Source organism: Labrus mixtus, chromosome 16 (assembly GCF_963584025.1).
Source record: "Labrus mixtus chromosome 16, fLabMix1.1, whole genome shotgun sequence".
Taxonomy (NCBI): Eukaryota; Metazoa; Chordata; class Actinopteri; order Labriformes; family Labridae; genus Labrus; species Labrus mixtus.
In genome coordinates, this window is record NC_083627.1 from 26,762,484 (window position 1) to 26,777,755 (window position 15,272).

General features: G+C 41.7%; 1 pseudogene; it reads right to left on the bottom strand.

Moving 5' to 3' along the window:
* Positions 1–12,447: 12,447 nt before the first annotated feature.
* Positions 12,448–13,361, bottom strand: LOC132991410 (lactose-binding lectin l-2-like; annotated as a pseudogene).
* Between the last annotated feature and the right edge of the window lie 1,911 nt (positions 13,362–15,272).

Below are 15,272 nucleotides of genomic sequence, written 5' to 3' on the forward strand. Positions count from 1 at the left end.
CACATTTCAAAATATTCTACACAAAAACGTATTGTGATTAAAAAACAAAGATCTTTTTGTACCTTCTTTTGGAGCCACATTTTGAGCTCTCCTCCTCATTCTCTTCGTCTTTTTGCCCTAAACAAAAACAACAACAACAACAACATTGTTAAAACCATTTTCCATCTGTTATCATGCTTCTATTGTTGTTTTGTTGTAAACATGAGGCAGTTGTGTTGCTGTGTGTGAGAAGCGAGGACTTACATAATTGTCACTTGTGGTCCATTCAGGGTGCAGCTGAGAGTGAAGGCGGCTCTCCATATCAGCCTGTAGGTAATATCTAGCCTGCTCGTCCTTGGACAGGGACCTCCACTATGGAAAGCACATTGTTGGTGAGCACACAAACACACTGAGTGTAGTTCTAATGAACAAACTCCCAGTTAATTTATTTACTGTGAGGATGTTAACTTTGCAAAAAACACTTACAGTCTGTCCGAGGAACACGTTCACTCCTGCACTTCCTCTTTCCAGGATTTCAGCGGGGACATTTGGTCTCTGCTCTTTCATGTACAACATGAAGGCGTTCGGAGGCTTCTTCACATAAGTCCTGTTTGCATCTTCAGTGCTTTCCCGCTGTCTTTTTCTATCATTCAATAAAAACACGAGTGAGGCACAAATGACGACATGAGCACATTTTGACCTCATCTTCTGTGCTGCTTTATTTCTAAATATTCTACAGACACTTCAAAGTAAGCAACACCTGAGAGACATTTAAATTAATGTGATATTAAAAAAATATATGTTGGGCCACGCAGGCTTAGGACAGTCAAACCATGGACTTTGAGTTATATTACTGAGATGGCCTAAAAGAACTCTTTATCCCAGAATTCCCTGCGGCACTTCACACCTACGTGTGACGTAAAGGGGGGGACCGGAACCTGAGGGAGACCCCACAGGAAGGCGGCCAGGTGATAAAACTCTGAGACTCCCCTCGTTCATCCTCTTTCCACGCGCCGACTTAAAGTGCTCGGAGATACAAGCTCACCTCCTGTTTCCTGCAACAAACTTCCTTTGTTTTAAAGTTTTGGCGCGCAGGTAATCCGCGGCCGGCAGTGTTCCAAATTCCGAGCTCGGATTGTCCAGTGAACGCATCTCAGTTTCTCGGAGAGTGTTAGGCTATAACAGTTAATCAGAAAGATAACGGCCTTATTCCGTCCTGCACGAAAGGACATAAACGGACATCTTTCCCCTCGACGGAGAACCAACGAAGCCGCTCTTGCCGTAAGGAACCCTCGCCGCCATCAGACGCCTCTACACCAGGACGGACAGAAGATCTGTTTTTATCGCCGGACTCCCTTTCCTTCACCAATCGCAGGCAAAGCGATTCACAAGTGAGGCTTAATTAGGTCTGGGCAGAATTAGCTTTAGAGAGTGTTTTTAATAATTGATTGATTGAAGCAGAAACTGTAATTTTTATCTTTGTTGGACCGTCGCGTCCTGAGTTTTACCTGTTTAAAACTCTTGTTGTTCCCATTTCGGACCGCTGCGTCCTATATGTGTTTAGCGTAACAGCGTTATAACCGGGTATTATTCTTCTGATCAGAAAGGCCAGTGTAAGTCGTATTAACTTGAATTCGGCCATTGGTTTGTTTCTGTGAATGAAGGGAATTACTCCGAGTTGTGGTGCGGGATTCGGACTGTGATCCGGCCTCTTCAGGCACGCATTTCTCTCCTCCTCTACGCTCCTCTTTTATCCTCTTTTCTTCCCCCATTACGCACATAGGCTACACACCCACACACACAGAGATCTATACACTCGCGGCCATCCAGACGCCTCAGAGACACAGATCGTGTAGGGCCGAACTCGGTCTCTTTTAGACATTAAGGCCACATTAGGTCTTTGTTAGGTGTGTGCCATCGTAAGGGCGACCACGTGGGACGAAGCAATCTCCCCCTTTTCTTCTTCCCCCCCTCTCTCTCTTTCACACACACACACACACACACACACACACACACACATTCACACCCCTTCCACAAGCCTTGCTTGATAATGTTTGTTGCTTAGATTAGTTTATGATAGTTATTTGTTTGATTAAGTTCATTGATTTTGGATTGATGTTGCTTTGTTTAAATAAATTCTGTTATAATTTAAGAGAGCAGTTGTTTGTGATTACTGGTGTATTTGCATTGTGATATAAGCTGGGTGCGAAGGCTTTGTGTACGGATTTCACGCCTTCAATTTATTAAATATAGTTATTAATTATTAATAATATTAGTAATTAAATAACTCATTTGAGACTGATTTGAGTGATATTTTGGTTATATTTCCCTGAGTACAGGGTGGTGCCCCAAAACGAGATTAAACACAGTTTAATGATATCTTATTTATATTATTAATAATTAGAAATAATTATTAAAGAATATAACCAAAGTTGACTTGATACAACCCCAACAAATGGTGCCCCGTGTGAGGCCTTCAATAAACCAGCTTTATTGCCCTGTAAAGGCACAGTAATCCGAACTTAAATCCTAAAAGGGATCTTTCTGAAGAAAATTATATTTTCTTTAAATTTTTTGTTGTTTAAGCAAAGCAGACATCAAGCTGTGGCTTAGTTGTGTTGTATGTTGTTGGTTAACAGTTAAAGCAATAACTGTTGTCCCCTTTGTGTCCATACAACAATTGGACATAAGGATGCAGCTAGTGTGACGTTCTCAATGAACTTGATTTGTTGCATTGATCCTGAATAATTCTACTAAAGGATTGTGGTGCTCCTTGTTGTTTGAGAGCCATTTGGCCAGATGAGAGTGTAACCTCATCATTGTCGCATAGCCAGCTGTCCGAGAGGTGTGAGTTCCTCCCTTCCTTTGAAGACTTGAGGTGTGAATCCCCTCTCTTATCTTCCAGGATAGACTACAGTGATCAATTGGGAAACCTAGATAAGATTTGCTCTGGTGTTGATCTAGCTTTGTTTAGCTTAGCGTTTTTAACAGTAATCCACTGTGGTTCCATTTTATCACGAAAATGTGTACCAAGACCCTAGGTGAGCCGGGAGCTGAGACTCCTTTTGGATCAGACGACGGAGCACTGCAAGAAACTGCTGCCGGTCTGACGAACCTCTCCTCAGAGGAGAGTGCCAACCTATATAGCTATTCAATTAGCATTAGGGATAAGAAATTAGAGGAGCTAGTTGATCTTGTCAACCACAGAGCCAGGATCACCCCTAACAAAGACAGAATGCATGCAGAAGACATACATCAACCATGGGCCAAGGCTCGCTGTGGATCAGACGATCCACCCCTTCAAGACGTAGTTGCTAATCTTATCCACCCCCCTATAGAGCAGCTCGACAGTCTGAACTCCTACACCCTCAGCACATGTGAAGAGAAACTAAAGGGCTTGGTTGAATATGCAAATCAACCAACTGGGAAGCCAACACGCACAACTTCAGATGTTCTAGGCAAAATTCTCCTCCTTTATCAGCACAAATCAAATGTGCAGAATGAGATACACCGGGCACAGCTAGCCCGGGTACAAGAAGAAGGACAGATCCTGCGGGACGACTTCGAAAGATTGCAGGATAAACTAAAGACCTTGCAGGAAAATTGCATGGCCCTGCAGGAGGAGAATAAAACACTGCATGAAAGCAGCAAACTGGCCGAACAGACGAAACGAAGTGACACGGTACCCAGATTTCAGGATAGGCAGATAAGTACTGCAGCCCCCATGTCAGCTGAGGAAACCTCAGACGAAGGATGGGAGACTGAACCAAGCACATGGAGGAGGGAGACAGACATGTTGAAGGATCTGGAGGAGAGGGGAAGATACCGCCGGGTCGACCCAGGCACAAAAGCGCACACGTCCTCAGACTACCCGGTAAAGAGCTGGGTGAGTAAAGATGAAGGGCGCCACGCCTCCCCAGACCATGAAGCACCGTCATGGGGAAATGCCCCAAGGCCCCCGCGTTCTGCAATACGCTTTGAGCCAAGAGAACCCTCACCCCGCAGGAAGAGGGACTTCACGCCCCCTAGAGACAGGGAGGAGGCACGGGTCCAATCGGGCACCGAATATTACCTGTCCCATGATAGACGGCCACGTCTGAGCCGAACACAAACCCCGCCACGGTTGCAACCGTACTACCGTGATAACCACAGGGCTTACGATTCGTCAGACGACTCGGACGGCCCTCGCCAGCCTTCGGGTCAGGGTCTGCGAACCAGGCAGATGGAACCTCAGGCCAAAGATCTGAAGCGTTTTGACCCAGATAGCCCAGATTCAAGTAGTAACGACTACCTTAGAGAAGTCGACCATTGTCTCCGTGACCTGCCTCATGCGTCCTCACAGGAAAAACTGAAACGGATCTGGAAGACTACGGCTAGGAGTGTCCGTGCTTTCATGGGGACACTCCCACCAAAGGTCCGATCCTTGCAGAAAGGAAACAAATCTGTTAGTCAGCACTTACAAACTGCCAAGCAGAAAGTGTTGGACTTGTTTGAATTAATTCAGGGAGTACAGGTAAGCATGGAGCAAGACATATCGTCAGGATATGACTCCGATCCTGGACCAAGCCCCTCAAATGATCAAACAACCCTGCTGAAAAAGCTCAGTAAAGAACCGAGCAGCCAGGACAACCAAAGGACTGAGGAAATAAGTCTATTTTTCCCTGATTTTGACTGTGGAGCCCCCCTCCTTGGGGAAACACCCCAGTTCCCTGACAGCTGTGACACCCTTTCACACCTTCACAGGTTGGAATCACCACATAGAAAGGGGGGTGACTTCTCGGCCCCCAGAGGCAGAGATAACACCCGGCCCCCTCCTGCTACCTGTAGGTTCCCATCGCAGGATTCACAGCTGAGGAATATCCAAACCTCAGATGACTCGGATGGCTCCCTTTTACCCAGAGATCAAAGAATGCGCATAAGGCTCATTGAATCTATGGCACAGGATGTAGAGCGGTTTGACCCAGATAACTCAGACCGCTGCATCGATGATTACCTCAGAGCGATTAACCTGTGTCTCAGTGATGTACCTGATGCATCCACAAGAGAAAAACTCAGGCTGATCTGGAAGACAACTTCCAAGAGTGTCCGTAACTTCACGACTACCCTTCAGCCTGAGATCAGATACCAGTACTCTGCGCTCTGCAATGCTTTGCGCCAGGAATACTCCACCTACATTGACCCTGCATCTGCCCTTCTTAGTGCTTTCAGTGTCCTGCACCAGAAGCACGAGGCCCCCAAAGATTATTACTGGCGCCTAAGATCTGCATATTTCCAGGGACGTGAGGCTCCAGGTTTGGAAGAGAACCAAACTTTCAAGTCCATCTTCATGCACAATCTGCATGGCTGCGTGCGGTCAGATGTCACCCTGCATAGTCGTACACATCAGCTTAGGATGAAAGAGATCAAGAAATTCGCACAGGTGGTTTGGCAGACACGCTTATGTCACGTGACACGTGAGGGCAACAAGAGACCACATCACTGGCAGAATAGAGAACAGAGCCAGGGGGGTGAACGTGGGACTCAACCACAGAGTAGGTTCCAGCCTGGAGAACTGAGAACTACCAGATCCAAACGGAACTCTCGGGATGGCCGTAGCCTGAGACAGAAGGGTAGGTATAACCGGAGTTCCTACGAGCTCCCTAAGGAAGCAAGTTCTGCCAGGGAGTTGGAGCGCATGAAAGAGGTGGTAGGTCAGGGGGCCTCCCTCGCTTACAGAGAACCCGATTCTGACTCCACATAGGAGTGGGGTATAGCCTCCATTCTGGAAACACAACAATGTCACTCTCCCGACATGAATGTTTCCTAGTCCCTGTTTTTGTGTTTTGACATTGGTAGGGAGACACATAATGTACATGTACATTTACACACCTACATGCCACAAACACCTTCCCACAGGCTTACTCCTGCCCAGGCTAGGAGTTCACAAATCTACACCTGATACTCTTCTCTTTCTCTCCTCCTCTTGTCTGTTTGTTTCATTTGTTTTGTTAAAGAATGCACCTTGAGTAGCAAAGCTTTGCTAATGCCTGGTTATGTTGTATGCCTAGCTTTAGACATAATTAGACAGTCTGCCCAGACTTTGCCTCAGTGTCTGCCCAGACCGAATGCCTCTCAAAATGTATGGACTGTTGCTCACTAACTATTTGAACGTTTGTCTCCTAACACATGGACTGTTGGCCCTATTTGCCCTAAAGACTGTGACCCGCAATCCCATTCTTCAGGACAAAGGGGGGATGTTGGGCCACGCAGGCTTAGGACAGTCAAACCATGGACTTTGAGTTATATTACTGAGATGGCCTAAAAGAACTCTTTATCCCAGAATTCCCTGCGGCACTTCACACCTACGTGTGACGTAAAGGGGGGACCGGAACCTGAGGGAGACCCCACAGGAAGGCGGCCAGGTGATAAAACTCTGAGACTCCCCTCGTTCATCCTCTTTCCACGCGCCGACTTAAAGTGCTCGGAGATACAAGCTCACCTCCTGTTTCCTGCAACAAACTTCCTTTGTTTTAAAGTTTTGGCGCGCAGGTAATCCGCGGCCGGCAGTGTTCCAAATTCCGAGCTCGGATTGTCCAGTGAACGCATCTCAGTTTCTCGGAGAGTGTTAGGCTATAACAGTTAATCAGAAAGATAACGGCCTTATTCCGTCCTGCACGAAAGGACATAAACGGACATCTTTCCCCTCGACGGAGAACCAACGAAGCCGCTCTTGCCGTAAGGAACCCTCGCCGCCATCAGACGCCTCTACACCAGGACGGACAGAAGATCTGTTTTTATCGCCGGACTCCCTTTCCTTCACCAATCGCAGGCAAAGCGATTCACAAGTGAGGCTTAATTAGGTCTGGGCAGAATTAGCTTTAGAGAGTGTTTTTAATAATTGATTGATTGAAGCAGAAACTGTAATTTTTATCTTTGTTGGACCGTCGCGTCCTGAGTTTTACCTGTTTAAAACTCTTGTTGTTCCCATTTCGGACCGCTGCGTCCTATATGTGTTTAGCGTAACAGCGTTATAACCGGGTATTATTCTTCTGATCAGAAAGGCCAGTGTAAGTCGTATTAACTTGAATTCGGCCATTGGTTTGTTTCTGTGAATGAAGGGAATTACTCCGAGTTGTGGTGCGGGATTCGGACTGTGATCCGGCCTCTTCAGGCACGCATTTCTCTCCTCCTCTACGCTCCTCTTTTATCCTCTTTTCTTCCCCCATTACGCACATAGGCTACACACCCACACACACAGAGATCTATACACTCGCGGCCATCCAGACGCCTCAGAGACACAGATCGTGTAGGGCCGAACTCGGTCTCTTTTAGACATTAAGGCCACATTAGGTCTTTGTTAGGTGTGTGCCATCGTAAGGGCGACCACGTGGGACGAAGCAATCTCCCCCTTTTCTTCTTCCCCCCCTCTCTCTCTTTCACACACACACACACACACACACACACACACACACATTCACACCCCTTCCACAAGCCTTGCTTGATAATGTTTGTTGCTTAGATTAGTTTATGATAGTTATTTGTTTGATTAAGTTCATTGATTTTGGATTGATGTTGCTTTGTTTAAATAAATTCTGTTATAATTTAAGAGAGCAGTTGTTTGTGATTACTGGTGTATTTGCATTGTGATATAAGCTGGGTGCGAAGGCTTTGTGTACGGATTTCACGCCTTCAATTTATTAAATATAGTTATTAATTATTAATAATATTAGTAATTAAATAACTCATTTGAGACTGATTTGAGTGATATTTTGGTTATATTTCCCTGAGTACAGGGTGGTGCCCCAAAACGAGATTAAACACAGTTTAATGATATCTTATTTATATTATTAATAATTAGAAATAATTATTAAAGAATATAACCAAAGTTGACTTGATACAACCCCAACATATATATTAGGCCAGTCGTGAAAATGTAGAAAAAATGTACTTTCACCCAAACATACCTTGAGTAGCAGGGGCTGAAAGGAAGAGCAGCAGAGACAGGGGGAGTCGGCCTCGAGATTGATGCTCGAAACTCACTCAACAGATCCGCAGAACTACACAGAGAAAAGGAGGGCGGATACAAAACGTTAAATAACAGGAAAAGTTTGTAAGAGAAAACAAAAAACAAGAAACTCAGTGGGCCTTCTTATGTGTCTGTGTTACTTACATCACTCGGATACGCTTGGTGTTTGGCTCAAGGCTGTCTGAGGGTGTCAATGGTTCCACATTACACTGCAAACACAAGCACAGAAATAGAGGTTAGGTGAGCTTCACTGGTGTCCATCAGATGTCTTTATTTCCACTGATGATGAAAGAAGATGAAAATGTGACATGCTAACTGGGGGGTCTTACTTCTTGTGGAGCAGCATCAGGATAACTGATGGGGGCTGCCTCTGCAGCAGGAGGATCATCCTCAACAGGCATCTCACAGGGCAGGTACTGTGGAGAGAGAGTGAAGGTTTACCATCAGAAGAACATGCATATAGTGTGCTGTCAAAAAAGAGAAAGAAGCAGAGCAGTGTGAAGATTTAACTGCTAAACTTTAATGTTCAAACTAAATGTTTTGGGGTTGTTGTTTTGTTTTAAAGCAAAAAACTGTTTATGTGGCTATACTTCCAACTAGACTTTTTTTGACAGTGATTGTTTCTGGAATATCTTTCAGGGATCAATCATAAAATTTCAGCTGCGACTTTCGAAGCACCATTTGGAGCAATACCTACATTTGAGGAGAACTGGTCACAATCTTCTACTGACAAACAAAAGTGTTGATCACTTTACAATGACCTTTCATTAACCACTTTGGAGTTTCTTACCTGCTCCTGGATGTGATCACCTTCCTGACCATGCAGGTCTTCAAGCTGCTGGGTGTCTTCCTCATACAGACTTTCAAATTGCAACCAGGGACTACCCGTGGGGCTCAGCATGTCAGACAGATCTAAACCTGTTTCAAAGAGCAGGTGCTCTTCACTCTCTATATCCTGACTCTTTTCTTCCTGTGGGTGAGCATTGGGCTCAAACCCAGCAGGGACATCAGGAGGTGGAGGTGGAGGGTGGGCTGGGTCAGCCAACAGACCAGCAATGGTCTCATCAAGGCAGGAAACTACATCTGCCCACTTCATCCCACTGAATGCATCTCTAAAGTCATTCATTTTGAAAGCAGAGATGTTTTCGTCTGTGTTCGGTTCTGGTCTCTGAACTTTGCAGAAGACAGACACGGCCTGGCTCTGCCTGGTAGCTTCAGGACTCCTGTCACACACAGTACAAGAAAGCTGCTTTAGAGACACTTAAATTGAAGACATTTAAAATATATATCATTTAGGGATTTTTTAGTTCTATAAATGAATAGCAGATTGCAGATTTGAATACAAAATATATGATAGGTTTAGATATGTCCATGCTCTACTGTGACTATTATGACTCAATATATAAATTATTAGTTGGCATTAAATGGTCCATTTACAAGTTTATTTTGAGTCTATATGTCTGAATATAAGAAACTATTTATCACAAGCATCACATTTTGACTTTTGATTTATTTAAAAAAGAAAATATAGCCTAAGTAACTGACCCTTGTTTTCAAGTTGTATTCTTTATTTATGCAAAAACAAGATTAGAATAAAACAGTAATATACATTAACATATAACAAATACACGAGTGGAACTAACTACCTTGTTAAAGGAAACCAAGAAATATTCAGACTTAAAGCATCTTCAAAGTCTTGCCACAAATGTACATTTTTGTATCAATAATGTGCTGAAATAATAAAAGCAAACGCTTATTATATTTCTCTGAAACCAAACTGATGTCTTTACATTACAATGTATGAATCATTTGATCTTTTAAACACACACAAAAGTGAAAATGCCAACAACAGTCATCCAGAGAAAGTTATTTCTCTGAGTTTAAAACAAAAGTATTTAGAGCAAAATCCACAGTACAGAAAAAAGCTCTATATTTGTAATCTAATAAGTTTTAATTTAAATTATTGCTGGTAAATATTTCTCTCAAACTTAATACACTCAGATCAAGTATCTCTGCTCCTCGGTCCGCCTGTCTCTCAGGTAACCTATGTTTCTGTACTTACTTGACACGTTTACTGATGGCTCAGTTCAATATCTCAACTTCAATTCTTCAACAGTTTGCTATTATTCAGATTTTTCTCTGGGTTTGTCGCTCTCAATCTGACTGTGGCTCTCTGGCTGAAGTCTTGAGGTGCAATGAATTTAATATGAAATCTCAGGAACTAAGAAAACTCTGTAGAATGTCTCCATTATGATGTCACTCTTATGATGTCACAGTCCAGATGCAGAATTCCATTCTCTTCCATTGCCTGATTCCAACATGGCTGCTCCCTGAACCAGCCAATACTGACATTCTGAAACAACAACTTATATATGTTACATAACAAATAAACAACTATTATTTAACACACTTACAGTTTATATTGAAATACCCAAATTGTATCTTTACTTGTTGATACAGTATATATGTCCCAGAGTGGCCGTAGATTTCTGACCTAAAATTGAACTTGAGTAAAACATGATGAGAGTATTGCATATTTCAGGGACTCATATGTGTTACTTGTAAAACATTAACCACCACTGGCTGGAGCCTAACTGAAACAGAATTATTGGATCTATGAGCATTTTCTGATCAGATCTGGAAAAATAACCAACATATCAGGATGTAGTTTTACACTTAATTATTTCAGTTAAACCTATCAAATAATGCCTGGTGGTTAAAACTTTTTTCTATTTTGATCACAGCGGGCTGCAGAAATATGTTAATTGAATTATAAACAAGAAACTAAACAAACTGAAACAATATTCTTACTTCTACAATTCTACAATTCACTTAGCAGACACTTTTATCCAAAGCGACGTACATCAGAGAGTAAGTACAACACAAGCAAGGATCTAGAAAAAAGGGAACAATGTCAGTAAGAGCAAACGATCAGCTTTGAGTCCGATTGGACACACAGGTGCTGACAGGCAGTTCTTGAGAGCTCTAATCAGTATAGAAACCATCTTATAAGTCATCGTTATCAAACAAAAACAATCGTGACAACCATCATCATCATCAATAATATGGAGACCATCATCATTAAGTTAGTAGGTATTCATGAAAGAGCTGGGTCTTTAGCTTTTTCTTAAAGGTGCAGAGGGACTCTGCAGATTGAATGGAGTTTGGAAGTTCATTCCACCACCGGGGGGCAACAGAGGAAAAGAGTCTAGTCAGAGACTTAGGACCCTGTTGTGAAGGTTGGATCAGAGTAGTAATAGAACTGAGGACTGACCCGCAGCTCTGGCAGCTCGTAGCGATTCTGTTACTGACAGTAGTGCAGTTTCAGTAGAGTGGCCCCGCTTAAAGCCTGACTGATTTGGGTCAAACAGATTGTTTCTGGACAGGAACTCAGAGACTTTCTTAAAGACAGTGCGCTCAAGTATTTTTGACAGAAAGGGCAGAAGAGAAATCGGTCTGTAGTTTTCAACCTGGGCTGGGTTTAGTGTGGGTTTTTTGGGTATTCATTGTGTTTATAAAATGTGACTTACTTTTACATTTGAAACATTTCTTGCCCTGTGTTTTTTTTAATGAACCTGTGTGACTTTAGTGTTTCAAAAAGTAGCTGTAAAATCTCCTTGGAGCTAAATCCCCCCCATGAGAAGTTGTTGCAAAAAGTGTCATCCCCCCGTTCTTGCTACATTCTTGACCGTTTTTTAATTTTAATTTTTTTTTTTAATTAGACAACCATAGCCCATTTAAAGTGAGTTCAAGAGCTGTTTCTATGCAAATTATTTTATGTTGGTTAAGTAAGAGTGACACAAATATGAAAACATACAAATGACTGGTGATGCTTGGGTTCTGTCAGCATTATTAAAAGCCTGCTCCTTGATTTTATACCATCAAACTCTCAAATGACGGAATGTATATAAAAATAATGAAAATAACAAAAACTGCATCTTAAATCAGTGCTAACCATAGCTTTAATGTCTATTGTATCCATCTCAGCACAATCTCCCAACAGCACCCTTTCCAAATGACAATTATACGGCACCTGCTTCACACTGAGCCTGTGGGTTCTATTTGTGTCACTTCCCTCTTCATCCTCCTGCTGGGTAAAAGACGTGTTAGGAGGACAGCTAAATGACTATAAGCAGCAACAGGAAAACATAGGCTATTGATGCAGCCTGTTCCAAATGCCCAGACCATTACATCCCTCCACAGAGACACAAATACACACAAAGACAACACATGGCAGGGACACTAAATTAAAAATGAATTTACACAAAGCAATTAGTTGCTTTATAGGAGAGACTGTATGGTGCACAAATATTACAGATACAGGAATAATCTTTGGTGTGATGTCTTTGGAGATATGCACTTTGAAAACACTTGACTGACTTAAAAAAATAATTAGACACACAGCTGTGATAGTTGCTGATGGCAGCAGGACATATTACTGTGCAATAACTTTAGTCTGTAGGTATTTTATAATCCTTGCAAATGGCTTGACAGTCCATAAGCAAGAAACCGTTTATTTGTGATTTAAAATTCAACACAAACAGACACACATTATACAGAATGGATGATTATCAGCTGTAGTAGACATACATTTTTTGTTTTACAAAAATCATGAAATTAATATACATAGTCTTCATATTTAGAGCAAATATGATTTAAAAGGTGTTTGTACATTTATTGTACAAAATGCAAAAAAAGTATTGTGTAGACAAATTAAAATGTATACGTGTGTTTGATTTTACATATTAAAAAAACAGAGCAACAGGTGAGCAATAACCAGGTTGAATCAGACCATTTCTGACATCTCAGTTGCTATGGACAGTTTATGCGAGATGCACAAACATAGGGACCCAAATCAGAACAACGATGATCATTCCATTTTCACTCTATGCCAAAATTGCAGTGGACACAATGTTCACCTTGCCAGATGTTAGGCTCGCCTGTCGCCCAAAAGAAATATTTGGCCTGGCAGCCATCAGACCACATCCATTTGCCTTCATGTGAATGTCAGTGAGTCAAATCCAGGTCACCCTCTCTGTATGGTCGTAGTTCCTAATCAGGAATTTAACAAAGTTTTGCTCGTCTAGACTGTGTATAGACACCAGGTTTGCTCTCAGTGACAAACAGTAGAGCTCTGCATCAGCCCACGTCATAGGTGTGCTGATGTACTTGTAGCACCGACCATTGAAATTGTACCAGAACATAGGACAACCTCCATGCTGTAGCCTTGTCTGATCTTGATCTGAAGAAGACACAGCACCCAGAGCCAGAGCAAACAGGAAGAGGAACAGCTGCATAGTGGTGCCACAGTCTCTCTCTGTCTTTGGAGAAGTTGGTCTGCACTGTAGGATGATATCAAGAACCTTTCAGAAATGCTCGAAAGATCACTTTCTTTTATATGCATCAGAGAGGGTGTTTACAATGTTGGTGAGATATCATTGGTCATAAGTACCTGGCAAACACTTTCACTTTAAGATTTACCCAGATAACTGACTAAAGACCTATGGTTTATGAATTTCAAATAAATTAGATCTGATATGAACAAAGTGTTTCATTCACAAAAATATGTCTTTTTGGATCTCAATAACATGTTTTATTTTTGGAATATCTTGTATTGATCTCTTAAAAGAAATATATGAAACGTAAAAGGAGACCCTTTCAAACATCTTTATTTCAAACATTATGAGGGTTCCTCACTTCACATGTCATTCACTACTATGCTGATAACAGCTGTTGAGTGTTATTCTAAAGTCTGAAATTAAACATTTCCATTAAATGGAGTACAAATGTAAACCAGTTGACATGCATAATAAAAGCTTTACAAGCAGCTTTAAGACGTGCTTTAAGCTTTCAGGAACAGTTTTAAATTGCAACATATCATTGACAAACAAAAAATCATGTTCTCCATGCAGTGTTTGTCCACTCAAATAAATGTTTTCTTCAATTTCTTGAATGGTTTATTTTAGCTTATGTCAGCTAAATCCAGGTTAATAATTGTATTCTTGTGGATGAAGAAAGTGGAGATCAGACAAGTTCTCTATATTCTGGACAATAAACTTGACTCATTCAATTTAATTTCAGATTGTATCAATAAACTAACTTGCTTCAGGCTGGTATTTCTTAATGTAGTTAGTTACTGATAATTAACTGAGTCTTTCCACATAAGTCTTGTTTAGATCGGGTTATCAGCTTGATAAATTCAATAAAACCCTCCCTGAGACCAAACTTTCTGCAACACTAAATAAGGAAGGCCATTCTAATAAAGCAAAGGTCACCTCAGCATCCAGAGAGATCATGTGACCTAGGACGTGCTGATTATTGATAACAACAAGTGTCATTCATATCTGTTGATACTGAGATAACAGTTATTGCGTTCTGGCACATTCAGAGGGATTTCAGGGTTTATTCTTATTTGTAATTTGATTTGAATTTCATTACTTCATCATAATTATGCATTTGAATCATTTCAAGTAATCATAAAGGAACACAAAATGAAAACACTATCCATAAACTATATGAGATGTACAAATCATTCCCCGCCAGCCTCAATGTCATATTTCTTATTGTTTTGTTGTTTTGATTAGGAGCCCCCTGGCGACAGAATTTATAAACTGTGCGTTCAAACCAGGCTTTCCCAACCTTGGGGTCACAACTCCACGCGGGTTCACGTGGAATACCAATGGGGTCGTTTAAAATTTTGATTTGTTTATCCAAAAAATATATATATATATCTATATTGTATATTAGATACATTTAACATGGGCTGCTGTGGGCCAGTGTCAAAACAAGAAACTAGCTTTGTCTGTCATCCATTGTGCAGAAATGTCCTCCCAGCCTTTCTTCCTCTGTCATCTATATTACACACCTAAAAGCCTAAATGTGGTCTAAACAAATGTTTACTTGCAACACAGTAGAACAACTATTACATGATTGAAAAACTTTTCTTTTGTGTTTTTGGAGGTCTGGGGTCACCAGAGTTTAATGAAGTCAAAGTGGGGTCACGAGCCAGCGAGGTTGGGAACCACTCGTTTAAACAGTTAGGATAAGAAGATTTTAATGTTGCCTCTGCTTTGTTACTTTATAAAGCTAAAAATGATACCATAACACTTATCAGATACCTAACGATACAATACGCCGGCCTGTCGGGCTTTGCTTACATGCTGTAAACATGAGGGGACTGAATATGAAGTTAATATTATTCAGAGGTGATACTGCTTTCAGAGAAAGGCTATTTATTTCTGCATGACTCATGTCTGACAGAATTGTTTAGAACACAATTTTAACACAA